Genomic DNA, 24,651 nt, shown 5'->3' with positions numbered 1-24,651 from the left:
GAATTTCCGATTCTGGAACTACCAAAGCATCTACATTGGAAAGCATGTTTCGATGTCCATCAAACAAAAAGTGGAATTGCTGCAAAAATGGATAAAGGCGTATCCTTTGTTTCTCTAACCATTCCGAAATCTGTTTATCAATTTCACGCTGCTCTGCGGCGGGGGGAGGGAGGAAACGCCGCGGCGCGCAATGAATTGGAAGTTGATCTGTCAGCACTATCCTTATCTTCAGGGCAAATGTTTTTATTTTATGTAGTATTTCATCTCGATGTACTCCGTCTTTGATATGATTTAAATCAAATTCCTCGTCATTAATTCGCTTCCGATCGTGAAGAAAATGACACAGAGGTTATTGAAAACCAAAAAAAAAAAAAAAAAAAAAAAAAAAAAAAAAAAAAATTCGATTGACAAATTAGTCGGTATTCTCAACACAGCAATTATAGGACTTGAACAGCGGAACTTTGTAACTGAACAAGAAATTATGTCTGTTTATAGAATTAAAGAGAAAGTATTATCACATAAAACGAAGCAACTTAAACAACTTACATTGAAAGAAATGTTTAATAAAGTAAACAAATAAATATTAAGCTTTTTTTTTTGTAAATTTTGATACCCTTTAGATCATAATTGTTCTTTATTTCATAAATTACGGTTTCATATTTTTAATTTCATGATCTATAATCCGGAGTCGCCGAAGTCCCGACGAGTCCGGATTAACGACCTTTGACTGTATATTTCTTTTAATCTGCCTCTGACCGGCAAATTAAAATTCTATCCACAGGCCATAATTCGCCCATCCCCGAGTTAGACGACAGTGACAATGTTCATTAGTCGCACTATGCATCGCATTAACTTGCCATACAAGTTTATTCGACGGATGCCACATGAGCTGATAAAAGCAGATAAGGATAGACGTGTTCGGGACTGCACTAATCTGCTTGACTATCAATGATAGGACAAAATTCTGGTCTGGATCGTTACTTGTGATGAAAAGTGGATTTACTTCAACATAGGCTGGAAAAGGATTTGGTCTGCACCCAGTGAGGTCGTTGACAGCATCGCAAAGCACACTGACTGTCAAAAAGACATCACTTACTTCAAAAAATTAAACGGAATGACAATTCTTACTTCCAATATATACCTTAGAAACAAGAGCACTGTACTGTTATAAAACTATCTGATGGTGGCCATTAGGCAGCAACGGCACATTTGCAAAAAACTGAGGCATCTATCCTCTAAAATAGTTTCTCAGAGATAGCTGCGCAATATTAAAATAAAGATGCAGCATGTAAATGAAATACTGTGTGTAAATATAAGCTAATTTTCCATAGCATTCGTGACTACAAATAACTGAGCTTGTTAATTATACAATGGTGATGAAAGACTGGTCTTTCACGACCCTGTTTACCAAATTCTAAAAGCAGTGTTTTTGATGAAAAATGAGAAAAGGCTTTTAACTGGGTAAGTATAGGTTGACCATTTTATTTGTGGAAATGGTACCTTGGGCAATCAAACAATTTCCTACTAATTATAAAAAGCTCAAATTCTCACTTAGTTGCCTGTAAGTTAAATTAAATGCTTATGCAATTTAGAGTTGTTTTTCTAGCACGATCTACCACCTGTTAAAAATAACTTTAGGAATTTGCATAAATTTATTGAACTCTGCTGCATCACTTAATTTGCAAATGTAAATACAAAAAAATTAAAAGAACACATAATTTGTATTTCCTCAGGACAAAAGAAGGCCATGAATTGAAACCATATCTAGGGTCAAGAGAGAAGAGAAACATGGCAAAGCAAAAATTTGTCTAGATTTTAATTAAGACTATTGACTCAAAGGGCAAAGGTCCACATTTATCTTGCCTTGCATAATTTTACATCTTCAGAATGTTTTAAAAGAACAAGAATGTGCTCTATACTATCTGAATTGTTTTCATAGATGTTTATCACAACCAGACTACAGAGACTTTAAAACATGATTATCAAAATGCAGGAAACATCAGCTTATTATAGTTAAAAGATCCTAGATATTGACAGACAGTATTACAGAATGTTAGACATGTTAGACTGAATTATAAACTAAGCATAGTTAATCAGGTAATCCTATAAAAAGAATAAACTAAACCTAGTAAGCAAAAAATATATGCATTACATTCAGAATTCTAAATGTTTACCTAAACTTATCTCGCAAGGCCTGCCGGGAAAAAGATGTCAAACGTTCTTTGGTCAGACGATTGCAAACAAACGCTAACATGATTAATTTTGTTTTCAACAGCCAAATTACTGTTTCAATTAAATACCACAACAGTGATTAAATTTTGGAATAATTAGTTATAAATAATACGGTCCATTTAAGACGTAATTTATCGGATGCACAATGACAAAATACTATTATTAGATCTGCATTTGGAATAAATATTTTGTACTCGTTCAACTCATTAGACACTACGAATACTGATATTAATTAACAGCAAAGCTTAAACGTTAAAATACTTACTCAATACAGTGCAAAGCGAAAAAAGAATAATCTGCATAAAATGAACAAAAAATATTTCAAATAGTAATTATAAAAATTTTCTTTCTTACCTCCGTTGTACAACCAACAGACATTCAGCCATGTTTTTTTCTGCGACTAGCTTTCAAACCCTTTTCTCCTGATTGGCTCCTCTCCAGTCACTCACGTGATTCTTCCGCGCGGCTTCTGAAACATCATCTGTAATGCTACAGGCGATTCATCTGTACTCGCCGCAAATCGCTTTCAAACTGTTAACATTACAGGAAATTCTTGTGTAACTTTTTTATTTCTGTAACTTTGCAAAACTTTTGCCTATAAAGAGCGACCTTTTTTCACAGTGTAGTTAAGAATCATGTGGTGAAACACCTATAATTTCTATCACTAACCCCAGGAAAATTACATCCGGCTTCTCGTACGGGGCAAAGTTTTTCAAATGGTTCTCGGGGAAGGGAAGAAGATCAGTCATATGAGGTCATAAAATTTCTATTAAAAATGAACAAGATTAAGAAACCAAAGATTTTAAAACCTAACAGCTCTTCATTGATTAACTATATGAAAAATAGCAGTCATGGAATAGAAATTACCAAATAGCTAACCCCACTCAATCAAGTAAAACCTTCAATCATTAATAAACTGAAATTTTCCAAGAATTTGAATAGTCATTCTTACGAGCCACCAGGTTTAAGGCTCTAATATCCATCATATCGTAACGACCAACCCCTTATTTACGATCGTAACGTGTCTCGTCAGTCACATCACGAAGGATATTGGGACATTTTAGCAAACTGGCCAACACGGTCATATTTCGGAGCAATCCTTACCATGGTTGCGAACCAAGCCAGAAAGGGATAATGACCTTGAAATGTCTATCCAAAAGCAACAGACCATAACTATGACCTTGTCATCTTCTGATTCCAAGAACGATGGCTTTTAAGCTAAAACCCTATTTATTTTTCAGTTCTTCATTTTCTAGTAGTAACTAAAATTCTGATGATTGAATTTTGACCAAAATGTCCAATTAAATTCGAAATGCGCGATAAAAACGGTGCTAAATAAATTTAGAAAGACTATAAAGTTTAATGAATAACTAGTGAAATTAAAGCCAGTGGACAGAGAAATTAACGGTTTGAATGTTTCGAAGCTCTATAACGCATCTCTTGTGTTGTGCCAAAAATGTGTAGAAGCGCAATCGCACTGATTTTAATTACCCCTAATTTTCGCATGAATTCAGAATCAGTTGCGGATTTTATTAATACCATTCAGTTGCGGTTTTTATTAAGATAAGAATTAATCTCTTAGGCATGATGCGCTACTATAGCAGCTCACTCTAGTCTCCTAATGGATCACCATTTGAATTTGAATGATCGTTTTCATAAGTCGTATTTAACATTTCTTTTGTCTTTATAACGTTAAAAAAGTGAAAAGTAATAAGTAAAAAGTTTTCTTTAGAAAAGACAAAACGTGGGCGAAACTTGCGACAGTGTAAGGTATGCACTAATATATATATATATATATATATATATATATATAATTTAAAGTAAAGTAGAAAGAACAAACGATAAAAGACCTATGTGGTCGAAAACTTTGCGCATTGAGCTGCAAAATTTGAAAAATTAAAAGATTTAATTGAAAATTCCTAGTTCGAACGCTAAAAACCCGCTGAAATACTGTGGTTCCGTGAAAACTTTAATATAAGCAAAATAAGTAGCAATGAAATGTGTTACAAGAGAAAAATACAACATTTGATTATTTACAAGTAAAAATCAATACTAATAGTAAGCAAGATCCTAATCTAATTTAGGTACATTTAAAACATTAGTAAAAGAATTAACTAATTATTCGAGCTTAAAACATAAAAACTAAGAAGCGGTAAATGGCAGATTAGCCCAATTCGAACTTCATTAAGGCACATCAGGGGAAATTTTTTAATGAATTTCGAACTATAACTTCATAACGCGTTTCACCGAAACAGACAATTGATACAGTACGTGACACATTTTTCAATTAATTAAATAAACTTTGTCAGAATCTTGAGTCTCAATTCTCTGTTCCAATTTCCCGACGCGTACGCTTGAAGAAACACATTAAGGTGTAATAAGGATAATAATAATGGAATGGAAATGCCGATGTACAAAATAAAATAAATAGCAATATGCTATTAGTGAAAATATACAAGATATTATGGGTGGACCTGCTAGCTTAAAGAGTTAATACTTCGTAGAAGTACCGAAAATTAATTAAAATTTTATATTGAAATGATAATAAAACAGAAGAAGTGAAGCTAGGGTCTTGCCAAGATCAAAGAATTTTTAAAGAAAAAAATATTGTTACGAATTTGGTATTTAAAAAGCTAATGTTAGTTCAATTATAAATCAATTGGTTTTATTTCCCGCGCAGTGCAGCGCGTGACGAATATTAAAAGAAGAAAGCTAAGCCGGAAAATTAAAAATACAAGAGCGCGTGCATTAAATAAATAAATATCTCTTTTTGATTTCGAGAAAGTACTGGAAAATTCTAGCGCGGGATTTTAAAATCTTATAAAAGGAGGAAAACACCTCAGTTTGTAGTAGTTGCTTAGTTTGTTGTTGTTTAGAAAACTGCTCTTGTTGATTGTAGCGAATTCGCGGATTAGCGTTCTTTAGCTGTTTTGAATTACGTCCTATTGGACATTTGAGTAGTTAAAAGATAACTACTGTGAGATATTGTAATACTGCATGATAATTTGAGAAAATTTAAGCATTTTTGTTGTGATAATAATAAATTTTTGTTCATTTTTCATCGTACTTGTGCATTCATTTCATAACGAACCCGTACGCACGCAACAATTTTTGGTGTCAGAAGTGGGATTTGAATGCCAGTAACAAGAGCGATGGAGGAGCAATTGAGACAGCTCATCAGTGCTTTTGCTGCATTTAAAGAAGAAATGAAAGAAAAGATGGATGCTGGTCACGAAAAGATGGAAGTTTCCGTTAAAGGAGAGATGAGATCTGTTAGGGAGGAAATGAAATTGGGCCAGGAATCCGTTAAGGAAGAAATGAAAGCCGTTCAAGCTGGTCAAGAGGAAATGAAAAGAGAAATTACCTGCATAATAGAAAATAAATTTGAAGCTATGGATGGCAGAATTGACACAGTTGAAAATAAAGTTGGACAAATTGAAGAAAAAGTTTCTTCCGTAAAAGATAAAATTGAAGAAAGAGTTTCTTCGGTGAAAGAAGAAGTAGAAGAAAGAGTTTCTTCTGTAAAAGAACATATAGAAGGAAGAGTTTGTGCCGTCCAACACCAAATCAAACAACAAATTGATGATAGGGTTTCTGCAGTAGCCAAAGAAGTGGATATTTTAAAGAAATTCGTAGAGACGGCAGGGAACAATAGTGATGGTTTTAAATTTTTACCCATGCCTGCTCGTCCCTCTCTGAAGTTATCCACTTATGATGGGAAGACCTCCTGGCAAGTGTATAAAACACAATTTTCTATAGTGGCGGATGCGAATGGATGGGATTCCCAAACTAAGGCCTGTCATCTCGCCGCTTCGCTGAGAGCAGACGCAGCGGATATCCTGCAGACGCTTCCGGAAAACCAAAGACTTGACTTCGAAGCTCTATCCGGCGCATTGGAGCTGCGCTTTGGCGAGAAATGTTTAAAAGACTACAGCAGGCTTCAATTAAAATCCCGTCAACAGAAGCCCACCGAATCACTCCAGGAACTCGCCACGGATGTTGAAAGGCTGTCCCACCTTGCCTTTACGGAGTGCCCGAGAGAAACGAGGGAAATCCTGTCGCTGCAATATTTCGTCGATGGCATCCGGGACCCTGAAATACAGAAAGCACTGCGAATGGCGGATGTTAAAGATTTGAAAAGCGCTTTAGTGTACGCCATGAAATTCGAGGCAGCCCAGCAAGCCACTCATCGAGACCGCCACCCAGTCAGAGCTGCTCAAGTGCAGGAGCCAGGGGATAAAGTCACCGCTCGTCTAGACGATTTAACTAGACAACTGAACTCCTTGAGACGGAATATTGGTGAGAAGAAACCGACCGTTAAGTGCTGGAACTGCGGTGCTGAAGGACACATACGACGAAACTGCAGAATACCCCAGGGTACGGATGTTAAGACCGCTCCTAACAAACAGCAGGGAAACTAATTAGTGGCCATCTCGCGGGACGGAGGTTGCCAGATAATGAAAAGCCCCAGTTTAAAGCGTTTCAGATTTCTGCAGTGAGAGGCGGCAGTAATGGACTTTTTATAATAGGACATATTAATGGAGTTCTTTGCAATATGACGATAGATACAGGAGCCAACGTTACCATCATCCGAAAAGATTTGGCTCAACAACTGGGAAACAAACTTATCTGGACGCCGCCCTGCGTTACCCTCCAGACTGTGTCCGGTGAGAAGATCGACATCGATGGAAAAATGAACGTTAACATCAGTTTGGAAGTGCCGCTTACCATCACACGGCATATGTAGCAGAGATCACTGATTCTTGCATACTCGGATTGGACTTTCTAAGGAAGTACAATTTTTCCTTGGACTTTAAAAATAACGAATTGCGTTCTACATCTGAGGACATAGCCCTATTCGGAATTAATGATGGAGTGAAATCTATCCACAAAATTATAGCTCAAGATGATTTCACAATTCCCGCAAAAACCGAGTTTTTACTTCCTGGATCCATAGCCGAAAATAGCAATTTCCGCTACGGCATCATAGAATATCCCGATAACTGTAATAGCCCAAAAGGAGTACTAGTAGCCTCAACACTCGTCGACCTATCCAGAACGGTTATCCCGGTGAGAGTCGCCAATGTAACTGAGAAGGCGAGAGTTATTAAGAAAGGTGAAGTGGTTGCAACATGTACTCCAGTAACCACCGTTGAAAGAAAGAGTAACATCCAAGAATCCGTGTCTTCAGAAAGCATTACATCAGAGTTACTTCAGAATGCGCAATTAAACGATGAAGAGAAGAATGCTGCCGATCGCGTTATTAAAGATCTTCAAGTTGTTTTCTCCCGCTCGTCTTCTGACGTGGGTCGAACTAGTTTGACACAACATAGAATAGATACCGGTGATCATCCTCCGATCAAGCAAAATCCAAGGCGTCTACCGTTTGCTAAACAGGAAGAGGTGCGAACACTGGTAAAAGATATGGAAGAAGGCGATGTCATCGAGCCTTCAGCAAGTCCATGGGCATCTCCCATCGTTCTCGTCAGAAAGAAAGACGGCTCAACATGATTTTGCGTTGACTATCGCCGGTTGAATGAGGTTACGAAGAAAGACAGTTACCCTCTTCCTAGAATTGACGACATTCTAGACACTCTTTCTGGAAGCAAGTGGTTCTCAACGCTTGATTTAAAGAGTGGGTATAGGCAGGTACAAATACACCCTCATGACCGAGAAAAGACGGCATTTACTACGGTACAAGGGCTTTGGCAATTCAAGGTGATGCCGTTTGGACTGTGTAATGCGCCGGCAACATTCGAACGCCTCATGGAGACTGTTTTCAAAGGACTTTCCTATGAAGCCTGTCTGATATACCTGGACGATATCATCATCGTCGGAAAGAGTTTTGAAGAGCAACTAGAAAATATTAGAAAGGTGCTTCAGAAACTGAAAGAAGCCAATCTAAAGCTGAGTCCCGTTAAATGCAAATTGTTCCGAAAGGAAGTGACTTACCTGGGACATGTCATCTCTGCAGAAGGTGTGTGCACGGATCCTGAAAAGGTGTCAGCCGTTAAATCCTGGAAACGTCCCGAAAATATCCATCAGCTGAGAAGCTTCCTAGAGCTTTGCACTTACTATAGGAGATTCGTGAAGGACTTTTCTTCCATCGCAAGACCCCTTCACAAGCTGACAGAGAGTAAGCAAAAGTTCTTGTGGACAAAAGAATGCGAGGATGCATTTAACAACTTAAAGGATGCTTTAACATCTGCTCCAATCCTGACGTATCCTCAGCTCGACAGACCATTTATTCTCGACACGGATGCGAGCAATGAAAGTGTCGGTGCTGTTTTGTCCCAAGAAATAGACGGCCAAGAACGTGTAGTGGCGTACTGGAGCAAGTGCCTGTCTAAGCCGAAGAGGAATTATTGTGTCACCAGGAAAGAGTTGCTCGCCATAGTCAAAGCTGTAGAACAGTTCCATCACTATCTATACGGCAGAAAATTCCTGCTCCGCACCGATCATGCATCATTGACCTGGCTTTTAAATTTCAAGAATCCTGAGGGTCAAATAGCCAGGTGGATACAGAGACTCCAAGAATATGATATCACTATCCGTCATCGTAAGGGATCATCACACGGGAACGCCGACGCCCTGTCTAGACGACCTTGCCCAGAAAGCTGCCGATATTGTTCCAGGGTGGAAGCGAAATACGAGCTGCTGACTCCGGTCGCAAGACAAATTACAACATCAACATCGGCTGATCGAGACCCGTGGAGTGATGATGAAGTCAGGAAAGACCAGCTGGAAGACCGCGACATTAAACCCATAATTGATTTAATGGAGTCATCAAACAGAAAACCTAATTGGCAGGACATTTCTATCTGTAGTCCTACAACAAAACAATACTGGGCACTTTGGGATTCACTTCACATTCGAAACGGCGTCTTATACCGGAAATTCGAATCGGATGATGGGAAGACGTTCCGATGGCAACTGATACTTCCAAGATCCCGGATTCCTGATGTTCTTAAAGAACTACATAACAGCCCTACAGGAGGTCACTTTGGAATTATGAAGACCTTACAGAGAGTTCGTGAGCGCTTTTACTGGAATAATGCAAAGGATGACGTGCAAAAGTGGTGCCGATTTGCGATGCCTGTGCAGGTCGGAAAGGACCGAGAAAACGCAGCCGAGGCAAGCTGCAACGTTACAACGTAGGTGCGCCGTTTGAACTTATCGCCTTTGACATCTTGGGACCTCATCCACGAACTGCTGATGGCAACAAATACATACTCGTTGTCATTGATTACTTCACCAAGTGGCCTGAAGCGTATCCTATTCCTGATCAAGAGGCTGTTACAGTAGCTGAGGTGATGATACAGCACTGGATTCCCAGGTTCGGAGTACCTCTTCAGTTACATTCCGATCAGGGAAGGAATTTTACCTCGGTAGTAATCAAAGAACTATGCAAACTACTCGGTATTGACAAAACCCAGACGACGCCATTACATCCCCAGTCGGACGGCATGGTAGAGAGGTTCAATCGAACCATCCTTAATAACCTCTCATTAGTGGTTTCCAGAAACCAGCAGGACTGGGACAAGAAATTATCGCTGTTTTTACTGGCTTACCGCAGTGCTGTCCACGAGACTACCGGCTATTCCCATAGACCTGTTATATACTAGACGGAGTATCGCCATTCAAAACCGGATAAAAAAGCGGCACAGGAATGAGCTGCAGGTGTTTGGGCATGAAATGGAACTGAACCCAGACTTTGGCGTACTATCGCCATGGCTGGCGATTTTTTCGTTCGAAATGCGAACTTGGAAAGATGTCATTTCGCAGAAGCTGCCGTTGAATTTTCAGAAGAGGTTAGATCGATAAACACCAGCCAAAATTATTAATTTCCTTAAAATTGGACACTTTATTTTAAAATTTAACTTTATTTTAAATTTTAATTCTTAAAATTAAAATAATTATCATGCTGTAGAATAATATTTTGTAATATGTTCCTCGGCGTCTACAAAATTTAAAATAAAATAAAAAAACTGGAGAGAACAAACTAAATAATAAACTAATAACTAAATAATAAACTAAATAATAAATAATAAACTAAATATTAAATAATAAACTAATAAGAAACTAAAAAATAAATAAGTAAAATAAATAAATAAAAAAGAAGGTTTTTTAGTACTTAGGACAGAATAAAAAAAAAATAGATAACATAAGAAAAATGAGTGAAAACAGAAAATAGTACAAAAAGGAAATTTAATATTAATACGAAAAGGAAATTTAATGTTAATACGGTGTATTACAGAGAACTACAGAGTAGGCGAATCAAAGTGAGAAAGATATTAAATTAATTGAACTAAAAATGAATGTCAATATAGCAGATATAAGTTAAAAGGAAGAGAGAGAGAGTGGTAAATAATTAAATTATGAAACTAAAAGGTGGTAAATTAAGACTTCCTTTTACTAGCAAATATATATATATATATATATATATATATATATATATATTATATATATATTATGCACGTTGCACAATGTAGTCACACTTATTTTAAATAATTTTAGAAGGTAAAATTTAAATAATGTTCATTATTTTTAAAAAGAAACTTAAAACTATTAAAATTTAACTGCTATATAATTTCTATTTTCTTAATACTTAACAAATTCTTAATATTGGAATAAATGCCAGAAACATGATATAAGAAAGAAAATACGTGATTGAAAGTAAACATATTTGTTATATTTGGATGCAAGAAAAGGGGATAAAATAAAGTCATTCATGCCCCCCCCCAAAAAAAACATAATTTTATGCAGTTCTTAAACAGTGTTACATAAACATTACCAAGTATTAAATACATACATTACTACTTCGCACATGTCCGCATAAGCAAACGCATACAAAGAATATATAAACAAACGCATTCAAAGCAGTCTGTTGGCGTATGAAATATGTCGCCAAAGTCGCCAATACTAGACTAATTAAAATTATATTGTATTACTAAAATTTTAACATTTTTTTCGGAACACAGTTACTAGCAACATACATATGTCTTAAGATACGTTTATTTAAATGTTATTTCAAGTATGCATATATTATATAAAATTAGAAAATCTATTTTTTGTTAGAAAACGGCAAGTAGAGTGGATAAAAAAACCTCTACATTTTATATAATTACGTTTTAAAACATTAGAAAACGCTCAGCTGTGAAATGTTACTCCTTTACCTTTCACGTATCTGGAATTTCATCTACATGCGGAGCACAAAAGTACCATTTTTGAAGTCCGAAACAATGCGCATACACGCAAAACATTTGCTTCTCACAAATTCTCCATAGACTGCAATGGGAAGGAAGATCCGCGGGAAATACGATCTGGGAAATGTTCCAAATGTCACGTGGTTCGCATTCCTGTTCCCCTTCAGGGTTGCCGTTTCTCTCTCTAGTACATTACAGCTCTATGGCTATTCCCCGTCACAGATGCTCTTCGGTCGTGACCTTCGTTTGCCTTGTGATCTCTTGTTTGGTCGCCCTCCGGATGCTCCTTCATCGTCTGAGGAATATATTCAAGATCTCCAGGCCCGGTTTGAAGTGATGCACAACTTTGCACGAGAGCGAGTCAACTTGGCGACGGAGAAGATGAAGACCCGATATGACACAAGAGCTACTGAACATCAATTCCACGAAGGAGACAAGGTGTGGTTGTGGAATCCGAATCGACGGAAAGGACTTTGTCCGAAATTACAGTCACCTTGGGATGGCCCGTACACAGTCCTAAACAGGCTGAATGACGTCGTGGTTCGGATTCGTAAGTCTTCGAACTCTAAACCTAAAGTCGTTCATTACGACAGGTTAGCTCATTACTATGGCCATAGTACATAATGTAAATAATTGTAAATAGTATCAGACCATGGTCCTTTTTGTTTTTAAATTTAGTATTTGATTTGAATTTAGTATTTGATTTGTATTTCGTATTTGTTTTGTATTTAGTATTTGATAGCATTTGATTTGTTTAAGTTAGTTATTGCATTTATTGTTCATGTTGTTTGATATTGTAATGTAATGTTTATGCCACAGTTGTAAGTTTAGCTTCCTGTCCAGGGATTGTACTGCCCGGGATGTGCAGTCCTTGGGAAGGGGGCAGTGTTACGAATTTGGTATTTAAAAAGCTAATGTTAGTTCAATTATAAATCAATTGGTTTTATTTCCCGCGCAGTGCAGCGCGTGACGAATATTAAAAGAAGAAAGCTAAGCCGGAAAATTAAAAATACAAGAGCGCGTGCATTAAATAAATAAATATCTCTTTTTGATTTCGAGAAAGTACTGGAAAATTCTAGCGCGTGATTTTAAAATCTTATAAAAGGAGGAAAACACCTCAGTTTGTAGTAGTTGCTTAGTTTGTTGTTGTTTAGAAAACTGCTCTTGTTGATTGTAGCGAATTCGCGGATTAGCGTTCTTTAGCTGTTTTGAATTACGTTCTATTGGACATTTGAGTAGTTAAAAGATAACTACTGTGAGATATTGTAATACTGCATAATAATTTGAGAAAATTTAAGCATTTTTGTTGTGATAATAATAAATTTTTGTTCATTTTTCATCGGATTTGTGCATTCATTTCCTAATGAACGCGTACGCATGCAACAATATATTGTTAAAAACCAGACCTGGAGATGAGCTGCCTTCTTCGGCAAACGATGAAACTCGAAAAAGGGGGGGGGGTCATCCAAGAGCATGCTAACTGCTTACCAACTGGCAGGATTACATATATATATATATATATGTATGTATGTAATATTGAATGATCTAAAATTCATTGATTTCGACATAATAATAAAAAAAATCTGAAAGTTTTCAGATTTTAAATTACGTCCAAAGGGGCGTTTTTTAACATTTGCGTGTTACTTTTATTTATTAAATATCACGTTCTTCGCACTTAATTCGCACTTAAAATTCAGTTCAAAAGCAGTATCGCAAAATAGTTTTAAAATGAGCATATCCCTTTAGAATTTCCGATATAGAGACTCGCGCGTTGGAGATAAAAAATTTCTTTTCTGTACAAGGTTGCCATTGCTCGCTTTGAAATCCTTGAGTTTGTTAACAAAAAATTCGTTAACGTTTTACAAAATATGAAGTCGACAATAAAACAAATTCCAAATTTGGGCTTCCACATGCCCATATTCGTAGGAGGATTACGCCATTGAAACTTCGATGGCTCTATGTGCCGTTGTTATCACAATGCAAGAAGTACACATACATTTATGCAGAGTTTTCATTATTTAATTTCTTCAAATATAATGCAGGACTGTAACATTTGGTGGCAACAGTTTGAAAAGTGAAACGGACATTTATAGTGAACCAACGCAAAATCGCAAAACGAAAACGATAGTTCTTTAGGGACAAAGCCCCTTTGGACTAAAAAAAAAGGTGATGGAATTAAACGATCCAACTTAATTTGCGCTATGTGTAAAAAAGAAGTTCATGGAGATTGTGCAGTGAAACATTACAAGAATGTTTGTGAGAATGAAAAATATTTTTATTAGAAAGAATTACTTTTCATATAATAATTAAAGTTAATTATAACTGTTTCTATTATTCTAAAAAAAAAAAAAAAAAACTATGCATTTTATTCTTTACTTTTAACGTACATACAAGAAAATTCTTCAGCACTCAAGCGGTTAAATATACATAAAAATTGTAACAAATGTAAAATATTGCCCACAATTTTTATTATTTTTCCTATTGTTATATTTCTGTTTTAGAAAGCAAAAGAATTCTAAATTTAAGATTCTATTCTATTCTAAGGAGTCTATGGATAACTAACTTTAAAGAAAGTTTATAAAAGTAAAGGAAAATTTACAGTAAAGTTACTATATAGTCGAAAGAACGAAAACAAAAAGAAAAGTCCACCGTTTCCCTTACGTGGAAACAAAAAGACAGGTACAATTATTTTTTAGGTAAAGACACAGGATAGAAAATATTTTCAGTTTCGTCCTGTTTAAAAATATACCGAAGTTCCTTTATTCAATTCTGCATCTGAAGGTCTTCAGAATAGCAAAATGAAATAAAAGTGTTTGGTAATATCTTAGGTAATATTATCTTAGGTAATCCTTAGGTAATATCTTGAACGTACGCCAGTTTATTTCATATTTAAAAAAGTACAAACGCCTTAAGGAAAAAAAAAAAAAAAAAAAAAAAAGATAAAAGAGAGAAGAATCAAAACGACGAATCAAAATCGTAGATTGCATATCTATTCAACTGTTTCGTATTGCGTCAACGTTATATCGGGCTTACTAAACGAAAGATTTTCCTTTATTTGGTAACAATACTTAGAGAAAAGAAAAATAATAATGCCTTCTTTTCGAAATATCTAGAACTGCTTTCCTATAAAAACGCTGAATTTTATTGGCATTTTATAGTTGCTGAGTTTCTTTCCAAGATGAAATTTAATCTAGTGGTAAGTTTCTTTTAAAATATTGCTTGTTTCAAGGAAATTTCATCTGACATGTCTGTACACGTTTAAAATGTGAATTTCAGCAAAATATCGGTTTTGATTTTTTTTTATATACATATAATGTTAGATCTGAATCACTTATTTTTCAAATTCCAGTGAAAATTCGTTTTTGTCTCATTTATAACTCGTTTGAATATCACGTTACAGTTTAGTTTGGAAACCGAAAACAGATTTTGTGAGATAGAAATTAAACAAAATGTTTATATATATATATATATGATTACTTCCTTAATTTCTGATATCAAGTTGTAAGGATCCTAAGTTTTACTAACGTTTATTTTATTTTAAATCTTTACTATCACTTCTTATTTTCTACATCCGGCCAGAATTAAAAGCTTTTAACTTATTTATGCAAATTTGTCTTGCTAACGCCAAGTACTTAAGTTGTGGCTTTTTGCCAAGCAAGAGAGAGGAAGGAGCTATTAGAAGCAGGCCCTTGCCATAGTAGTTTTACTCGTGTGCTGGTTGCCTTCAAGGCCAGAGGTTAAATCCTCGTGATAATTTTAAACCTATCGTAGTTTTAGCAGCTCTCTAACATACGGCTTTTTGTTAATTTACGGCCAATCTTGGAGTTAGGCACTTGTTTATTAATCCAAAGTTAGTTTAGTTAGAGTTTAGTTAATATTTTTATATTCTTACGTTCAGACCACAAGTGGTTGGTCTCTGTATTCCGAAGTTCCGGAAATCATTGTAAAGATAGAAAAATAAAGGGTTTCGTATACCCTTCCTATGTGTATTGTCTGCTTCACAATTTATTGAACATAGCTTTAGTAAGCTCCCTGTTTCGAGTCAGGACAGTTAATGTTTCCAAAGAAAGCAAGGAGGAACACCAATCCTGATAAAGTTAAATTTTGTTATTCAGAAAGTATCAGTTATTAAAAATTTAACTTTAGAAAACCTTAAATTATATCTGAAGATCTGTTTTTCTTTTCGGTCAATTTGATTAAAATTTCTTGTGTTTTTGATTTATGATACTTTTCTTTGTTTTCCTTCTCTAATGTTATAAAATGCGCCGCCCAGACGGTATAGTGGTTAGGGAAGCCTGACTGCGATACTGAAGGACTTGGGTTCGAATACTGGAGAAGGCATGGTTGTAACTGTCCATCCCTTCATAGGAGGCGATGATGGCCCACCTATTAGGTGCCTCCATAATAAGGAGACCACCACATCCCACCTAGTATATATTATTGGACTGTGTTACACTGTAACTGTTTTAAAATGCTATTGTATTAAAGATCACATGTTGTAACTTTTTTTTTTTTTCCAAAGTTAACGGTAGAAAGTATCAGAAGGAAATGAAAATGCCAGGTTTTAAGAAATCGTTTCACTAAAAATTCTGTAAGCAAAAAACATGAATGTATTGAAATGCATATTGCCAAATTCTTCAGTGCCTGAGAAATAGTAGGTCTGAAGTTCATTAGTTGGCAGTTAATCGAATGTATACATGTTAACGCTTATTAGATGAAATATGCAATACTTAAGTTCGTTCTTTGCTCTTCAGAATGTGAAGCGAGTTTTATATATTAAAGTTTCAATTATATTAAAGTGGTTCAAATCCCAACCAATGCCCAATCAATGGTTGTCTACAAGGGCGTTTTCGTGGTTTTTCCCATGTGTTCCCTTAGAAAATCTCAATAAAGACATCCCTCCCCTTGAACGGATCGCCCTCGAGTGCTCAGCCATTATCAAATAAACAAAACTAAGTTAATTATGTTAAAATACGTCCAGCTGAAGCATTTTCATTAGTTTCTACAGCACACAGTTTTCCCAACTGTATTTTGTAACAACACAGAAACTGAGTTGTATATCATTCCTACGTTTAAATTAATTGGATTACTTCTCTGCTCTTTCATTTTACAGATTTTTATCCTTGGAATGTTGATCACTGCAAATGCAGTTTCTGGGTGGATCTTTCCCTTTATTTCGCCTGGAGGTACAGGTGAGGCAGACGAAAGCATACGCCCGAATACCCCGGGATATCAAAATGCCCAAGCCGAAGAAGACGCAAACGCACGTGTGGGAGATGGATATAATCGCTGAACTTACTACGAAGAATATCGGAAACAATGAAAAAAGTCTATATTGTTGATGAAATTCACTGAATTGTTAATGATATTAAGTGAATAAAACTGAATTGCGAATACTTACTGAATTATTAATGATATTTATAAGGCTAACTTCAATATTTTATTATTATTACTGTACTAATTTACATGATTGCATTTGGGAGCGGCATATAGAGATTCATTTCACAGAAATTCATAACAGTTCAAAAAATTAAATGAGCAAATGGGAAGATCTTGCAATATTTAAAGTCTGATGCTCAATTAAAGTTCCTAATTAACAATCCACTTAGCTTTTAATTACTTTACTTTAGGTAGAATACTAAGCTGTATGGTTTTAGAGACATCATCCATCGTTACATAAGCAGCATTAAAATTCTAAATGTAAACAGATTTAAATTAGTAAATGTAAAATTACGTATACCAGTTATTACAGATAATAAATTCAAAACGGTAAATAAAATTTTAAAATAGATATCATAACGCATAAATTGAAATCCTGCTTTGGAAACTCCGGCTTAATAGCAACTCATCACCGTATTTCCTTCTCTCTTAAAATTAAATTTAAAAACATGAAACTTCGAGTATTTAAAGCTTATAACTTCGAAGGTGAAAATTTCAGTAGAGACTTGCATTTTACACCTAACATCTATCCCCAGAAGTTACTTTGAGTCTTGGTCAGTTATGAGCCTTAATGAGTTATGCATAACAGTTAATACAAAGTGCAACTGAAATGGAAAAAACACATTAAAAGAATTTTTTGTTACTTCTAGTGAAACTAAAACGGAAAAAACATAAATGCACACACACACACACACACAAAAAAAAAAAAAAAAAAAAAAAAAAAGTCTGAAAGGTTTCAGATTTTAGATTACGTCTAACGGGCGTTTTTTTTTGACGTTTTGTGTGTTACCTTTATTTAATAAATATCATATTCTTTGCACCTCAACCATAAAATTCAGTTCAATAGCAATGTCGCAAAATAATTTTAAAATGAGCTTATCTTTAGAATTTCCAGTTCCGCGCGCTGAAGATAAAAAGTTTTTTTCCCCCCTGTATTGCCATTCCTCGCTTTGAAAAAAAATCGTAAATTTTTGCAAAATACGAAATCGATAATAAAACAAATTCCAAATTTCAAATTTGGTCTTCCACATGCCCATATTCGTAGGAGGATAACGTCGTTCAAAATTCGATGGCTCTATGTACCGCTGTTGTATCACAATGCGAGAAATATACATATATTTATGCAGATTTTTCATTATTTAATTTCTTCAAATATAATGCAGGACTCTAACATTTGGTGGCAACAGTTTGAAAAGTGACACGCATATTCACAAAGCCTACAGACAATTTCGCTACGGGCTGCTCTCATTGGAGGAAACATCTGCTTGGCGGTCATATTTGGAATGGCGAGTTATCGCCCTGTAGGAGTGGTAATTAACAGCAAACAAACGGAAACAGCGTTTATTTCATTCAATATTTTTTTAGTTTATGAACGAAAGCTTAGAGGAATTGTGTGGAATATATCTTAAATAACCTACTGATCTTATTAATAGTTTATTTGTATTTGAATTTAAACTTTTAAAAGTACGTAATTGTTTTACAAGAAAAGGTATTTTAATTTGAAAAACCTTTTCCATCAGTTCTTGTTTCCATTTACAACTCCCTACCAGCATGAGTGAACTGTGTAAGGAAGGTTCAACTTACTGCATTAGAGTGTTAGGAATCCTTAGTAGCACGTGTTTGCATTCGGGCTGAGTCTCTCCTGAAGCTGTTACACTCGGCCGTGTTATTACGTGCCTTTTAATATTCTCCGGCTAGTTTAAATTAAAGAGCCAACTACATTAGATAATTGTGCTTAGCATCGGCTGAGTTTCGTTTAGTTAGTTATAGTTTAGTTGAGTTAGTATTAAACACCATATCCTTAATATATCTGTATACCTAAACATGCACCATAATAATAATAGTGAAAAGTGTTCCTCTTAGTCTCAGTAGTCCCCATCATGCACCTTCTTTCCATGTTCTGGTCCTTCTTTCAATGTTCCTCGTTTATCGTGGCCAGTTCCTGGAGGACACTGCACTAAGCTCTAAATATAATCAATTCCTGGAGGACACTGCACTAAGCTCTAAATATAATCAATTCCTGGAGGACACAGCACTAAGCTCTAAATATAATCAATTCCTGGAAGACACTGCACTAAGCTCTAAATATAATCAATTCCTGGAGGACACTGCACTAAGCTCTAAATATAATCAATTCCTGGAGGACACTGCACTAAGCTCTAAATATAATCAATTCCTGGAGGACACAGTAATAAGCTCTTTATTTATATTTATTTATGCATTTATTTTTAATTCCATCGACAGGACCCAACAGGCTGAAAAGCATCTAACGCAGTGGGCTAGCTGTTCCGTCGATGGCGAAAAGAAAGAAAGTTATTAGATTAGCTTCATATTTCTTATTCTGAGTTAAAACCCAAGAAGAGGCTTTGTTGTAAGGAAGGGGCCGACTGCTTTACTTTGAGGGAAATGTAGGGTATTTTAACCCTTCTCGAGTTAGTTGTTGCAGCGAACGTTGAGGAAACTAGTTAACTGTGTATCTACAAGTCACTACGCAGTTCACTAGGTTCCTCGACCTCCGCTACAACAACTAACTCGATTAAAATACCCTATATTTCCCTCAAAGTAATAACAGCGACAATTCACTAAGCAGTTCACTAGGTTCCTTGACGTTCATTTTAAATAAATAATGTGAGGAAGCCTACAATGTAACGACGCATTTTCTCTATGTCCTACGAAGATCCTTTATTTATATAAAATATCCTTTATTGGTTGAGACTTTGGATTGTCTGAAAACGTTGTAAGATATAAGCAGTCAGTAGTATTTAGTTCGATAACTGTTTGTTATCTTTTAATGAGCTTTGTACTTCCTCATTCACAATAGAACCTAGATTTATTACCGAAAAGCTAAACTAAGTGCTGATTTACAGTCTCGTTTGAAATAAGTGTTACACCAAGAACAAAATTTTGAAGCTAGCGAAACAAGTAAAATCCTGAGTATAGAAGATCAGGCAAGTACGGTACGTATGGCAACAATTTTCATCCAAACTTTCAGTAACTTTTGACAGGCGAACAAGCTTGTATGCGGCCTAGCCTATTCGGGATGAAATGCAAATATTATACGATTAATGAGCTCTGAAAGCTTCTGGAAGATGAATTCGCTGAAACTGTTCCAACTGGTGACAGCACACACTCTAAGTGATTTCTTGGCTCATTGGTAGGAGCCTGAAAACAAAACCACACGTAAGTTTGATCACCTGACAAAAATTATTGAGCTTGGATGTAGATAGTGTTGCCACGCCTCGTTTGATCTTGTGGCTGCAGGTTTTCACTTGTTTCGCTCTGTTCAAATTTTCTTTCGTATAACATTCAATTCAGACGAGGCTATAAATCAGAATCTTGTTCAACGCTTTGTTGATAAAATGTGGTTATTTTGTTAACGAGGAATTACGAAGCTCATTAAAAGAAAGTAAAAAATTATCAAATAAAAGGACTACTCACTGATCATGTTTTTTTATCTAAATAAAGGACCTCTGAAGAACATCAAAAATTGCGTTATGACCTTTCAGACAATCGATAGGTTAGGTTAGATTATTTAATTACGGCAAAGCCTCGAAGGCTATCTGCCTAACGATGCCTTCGTGGAGGACTTTCTAAGGGAAACTGACTCGTATACACGTTACACATGGGGAAAACCACGAAAACACCCATGAAGCCAGCCCGTTCGCGGGATTCGAACCTCGGACCGAACTACCAGTGTTCAGCGACTTTATCACTCGGCCGCTGGTGGGCCTTCAGACAATTGAATATATTTTACTTGTTACATCCGTTGCTCACCGCTGGCCACTCATTACTTACGCTCTAGTTTGTAGAGTCTGGCCACTGCTGCCTCTCTAAAACTGCTTTACTGTCTGTTGACTGGCTGACTACCGTCTATTAACCATCTTCTGTAAGCAAGAGTGGACGTACGCTTCTATAGTGCCTTAGTTGTCGCCCCTTCCCCCAAAAAACATTGTTCAGTATGCAAATTTAAATTAATAAATATGCAAGTGTTCTTACACTTGCAGTGTTATAAGTTTTCATTCTACATTCCAAATTAAGCTTAAAAACTACATGTAAAAACTTCTCATTTAAGTAATTTTTCATGTCGTAGTTGTACAAATCTAAAATACTTAACCTTCAGTACATTTCTTTACTTGTATAGTAGAACATTCTGAGACTATGATGCATATAAAAGAATAATTAAATTTCAAGATGAAAATTTTCTAAAACGAAATAGTTTTATTTTCTTAGTTCTGTATATGAAACAAAGCATCTTTATCTAAAAAGTGCTCGAACAGCTTTTCTTGAACCATTGGGATTGAGTCCAGATTAACATAAACATACCAGCAGAAAAATACAGAATTTAAGACCATTTATCAAAGAATTTTATTTTTGACCCAGTAATGCAAGTCAAAGAAATATTAAAATATATATTATACAGAGGATGTTCGAACATTTTTAGACGATTTTTATTGTAAGGTATTTCTTCCGCCTTCTTAGCGAGCGTTTGTGGTGTATTGGTCTGCACGCTCAGCGTGTAATTGAGAGGTCCGCGGTTCGATTCCCGACGAAGGTGTTGCATATTTTTCATCTTGCCTGCTAAAAAAAATACGTAATGTTTCTACAGTTTTTACAGAAATAGTTTACCTAAAGATTTTGTGCTTTAAGGGATCTACTTGATAACAGCTATTCTTCACTATCTTTCCACACCGTAATTTCCCCCTCCACAACACAATAACGCTTTTTATACTACTGGAAGAGGTATTTTATTGCGTTCCCTTGAACAGCCTTCTAAAGTCCAAGAAGGGTTGTAGGCTGGCGTTTGGGCAATCCGCAGTTTTAAAGTCCAAAAGCGCACTGGATATTTGGTAAGGATATGTGTGAAGGTTATGGCCTCCACTCATATCCATTGTTCCATTTTTCAGGACATTAATAGTGGATTTTGGTGTGTGGCTGCAGGATTTGTCTTGATGCAGTTCGACTGATTGAGGACACTGTGGGTACAGAGAAGGTATTTCATATTTGAAAACTGGGTATAAAATATTTTCCTGATAATGTGGGGTTGATCTTACCATTTTCTCAACTCAACCAGCAACAATCATAAATCCGTTTGAAAAACTTTCTTTAGATTTTTTGAACCATGTTTTAAGACTTTTTTCTCTTCTTTGATGTTAAAAAAAATGGATCTCTTTTTATTGCAGCCATTTAAATACACTCAAGATTCATCTATTGTGATAACATTTTCCGTTTTTATTCGGATAAATGTTTCTCATAAAGAGTTTGGCAGCATGTTCTGCGTTTGACGATACGTCGTAGAGAAAAGCGATGCACATTACGTTTTTTCGCTTTTTTAAAATTCAAATCAGCATTAATCAATTTGTTTACAGTTGAAACTGAGAATTCTAATGATTTTGCAAATGTCCTTTGCATTAGCAGATTTTATTTTAACATTAAAGATCTTACCAAAGCAACATTCGAAACATTCTGCCTTTTCTTTGGATATATATTTGGAACAACTTTTCCACTTGAATCTAAACTTTGTCTTTTTTTCTTTCTTATTCAGAATATTACATGTCTTAGTTTTAAATATCGAAAAACCATGGCTTTCACAGCGTATGTTGATAACTAGATACAAGTAATTTCCTCCGGAAAGAGGGCAAACATAGCCTTCCATCCATTGCTTCTTTAAAAGCGCCATTTAGCACGAAAACAAAACTACCAAGTAGCAGACGATAACTTTTACTTTCAAAAAATATAGTCGCAGTTAAAAAACAAATTTACAAGCAGACGAGTTTTTTTTAATAGCAAAGCAAAATCGTCTAAAAATGAACGGACAGGCTTTGTAATTAACTTGAAATTATTGCGAAATTCTTCCCTGGGTTTTCTCCACACCAAGATTCTACCGTCAGAACCAAATATATTAAATTTACTCTCATCAGCAAATATAACTTCGTTCCAGTAATCAGAATTCTTACTTATGTTGGATTTTGCGAAAGCCAGTCTGAGTTTTCTATTCTTTTCACTTACGAAGAATTTTTTCCTGGCTGCTCTACCGTGATATCCAGCAGATCGAATTGCTCTTCTAATAGTCTCAGGATTAACAATTACGCCATATAATGCTTGCAAATCAGCAGCAAATTTAGGAGCACTCATTCTTGGATGTTTTTTAATATTTCGAACGATAATTTGCTTAATTCCATTGGATAGCTTTGATGGTCGGCCAGGTCTTCTTTTATCCTGAATTATACGATTCTTTTTATATCGTTTAACGATATTAAAAACTGTTGAATGACTCAAGTTAACTGTTTCAGCAGTTTATCTAATAGATTTTCCAAGTTCAACATGCAAATTATTAACTAATTTTCGAATTTCAGGCAAAGTTTCTTTTCGTTTAGCATTCATGGCTGCACAGAGCTAAGAAACACAAAAATTCCAAAACAAACTGGAGAGAAATACTACAGACGATTTTATAAATTATTGCCAATTGCTTTTGAGTAAAAATAAAAACTCCAAAAAATATTTTTATTATAGTACGTAGTAGTATCTAATGATGTCCCATCACTTATGTCAGCCATTTTTTGCTCCGTTTTAAACAATTGTATTTTTATTAAATTAATATTTTAATATTTTGAGAAAATGTATGTTATGTAATAATTGATACTAAATTTAAGTATGAAACACACCCACAAAACATTTTACACGTTTTTTTTTAAATTTATTTTATTACGGTTTCCTTTTGTAAAGCACAAGTGTCCCATCACTTTTGTGAGACACTGTACTTATGCTTTCCCAAATTATGATTCAAATTTGCCTAATATTAAATTTTGCAAAATTTGGTGAAAAACGTACCGAGAAATTTGAAAATTTAACTTCGCGTACTTTTTTCAATTTGCGCCAAGAATTATTTCCTTAGCGAAATTCCTAATGTTATGGTAACCAATTTTCCTCTCCCTTTCATTGTGCATGAGAGGAATAAAAGGTGCATCCTTCATTCTTTCAAGCAATTTTAAGAAAGTACGTAAACCACATTTGGCGTAATTATCACTTATAATGAAAGTTTACTTTTCAAAATGCGCCAGTATATAAAATGACCTATATTTTTGGAAATTTCGAATAAAACCTTCTAAGTTTTTGCATGTATGTCTAGAAATACATCAATTTCAAGGTGATGGCAAAAAAATTTACGGGTTAAAATTCTAAAAGGTTTTCAAAAGCGTTATAAAAATTACTTATAAATACAAATTTTAAAAACAAATCAGAAAATACTGGGTATTTTATTGGATTGAACCTAAGTTTCCAACTGGGAAGAAAGAATTAAAAGAGTAAAAAAAAAAAAAAAAAAAAAAAAAAAAAAAAAGAGAGAGAGATTAATAATACCAAATTCAATTAACACTGAGGAGCTAAAATTTTGAGGGCTAAAGAAAACCATTGCAATTTTTACAAAACTTTATACTTTGGCATAATTAGAGTTGTAAAATCGAAGTATGGAAAAAAAAAAAAAAAAAAAAAAAAAATCGTGTTATTTCAGAAAATGTCCGATTTTGTGACAAAAAACCCAGAACATTTGCTATATATAAACCTAATGTACACCATAAGTCGCACTTTCAGAACATGAGAAACATGTTAAATTTCCTCTATCGGTCCAGTAGAACGGGAGATAATGAACAATCCCCGTCTTTTCAGTGCGAGGTTTTGCACATTATTTTATTTTAGATTAAAGGAATCTGATGTGGATACCCCCATAACTTCCTTGTACACTGCGCAAAAAAAAAAAAAAAAAAAAAAAAAAAGTCTG

The 24,651-nt window shown here is 35.1% G+C and overlaps 1 long non-coding RNA gene across 1 annotated transcript; it reads left to right on the top strand.

Annotated features, from left to right (window-relative positions):
* Positions 1-14,461: 14,461 nt before the first annotated feature.
* Positions 14,462-16,834, top strand: LOC118192829 (uncharacterized). The gene is made up of 2 exons (XR_004758826.1): positions 14,462-14,634; positions 16,552-16,834. It is a non-coding gene; the product is annotated as an uncharacterized LOC118192829 (long non-coding RNA).
* Positions 16,835-24,651: the final 7,817 nt, after the last annotated feature.

The sequence above is a fragment of the Stegodyphus dumicola genome, chromosome 2, assembly GCF_044657685.1.
Source record: "Stegodyphus dumicola isolate Sdum_Otavi_A_Nest chromosome 2, ASM4465768v1".
Classification (NCBI taxonomy): domain Eukaryota; kingdom Metazoa; phylum Arthropoda; class Arachnida; order Araneae; family Eresidae; genus Stegodyphus; species Stegodyphus dumicola.
The sequence above is the reverse complement of the archived record's forward strand: the minus strand, read 5'-3'. Positions and strand labels throughout refer to the sequence as shown.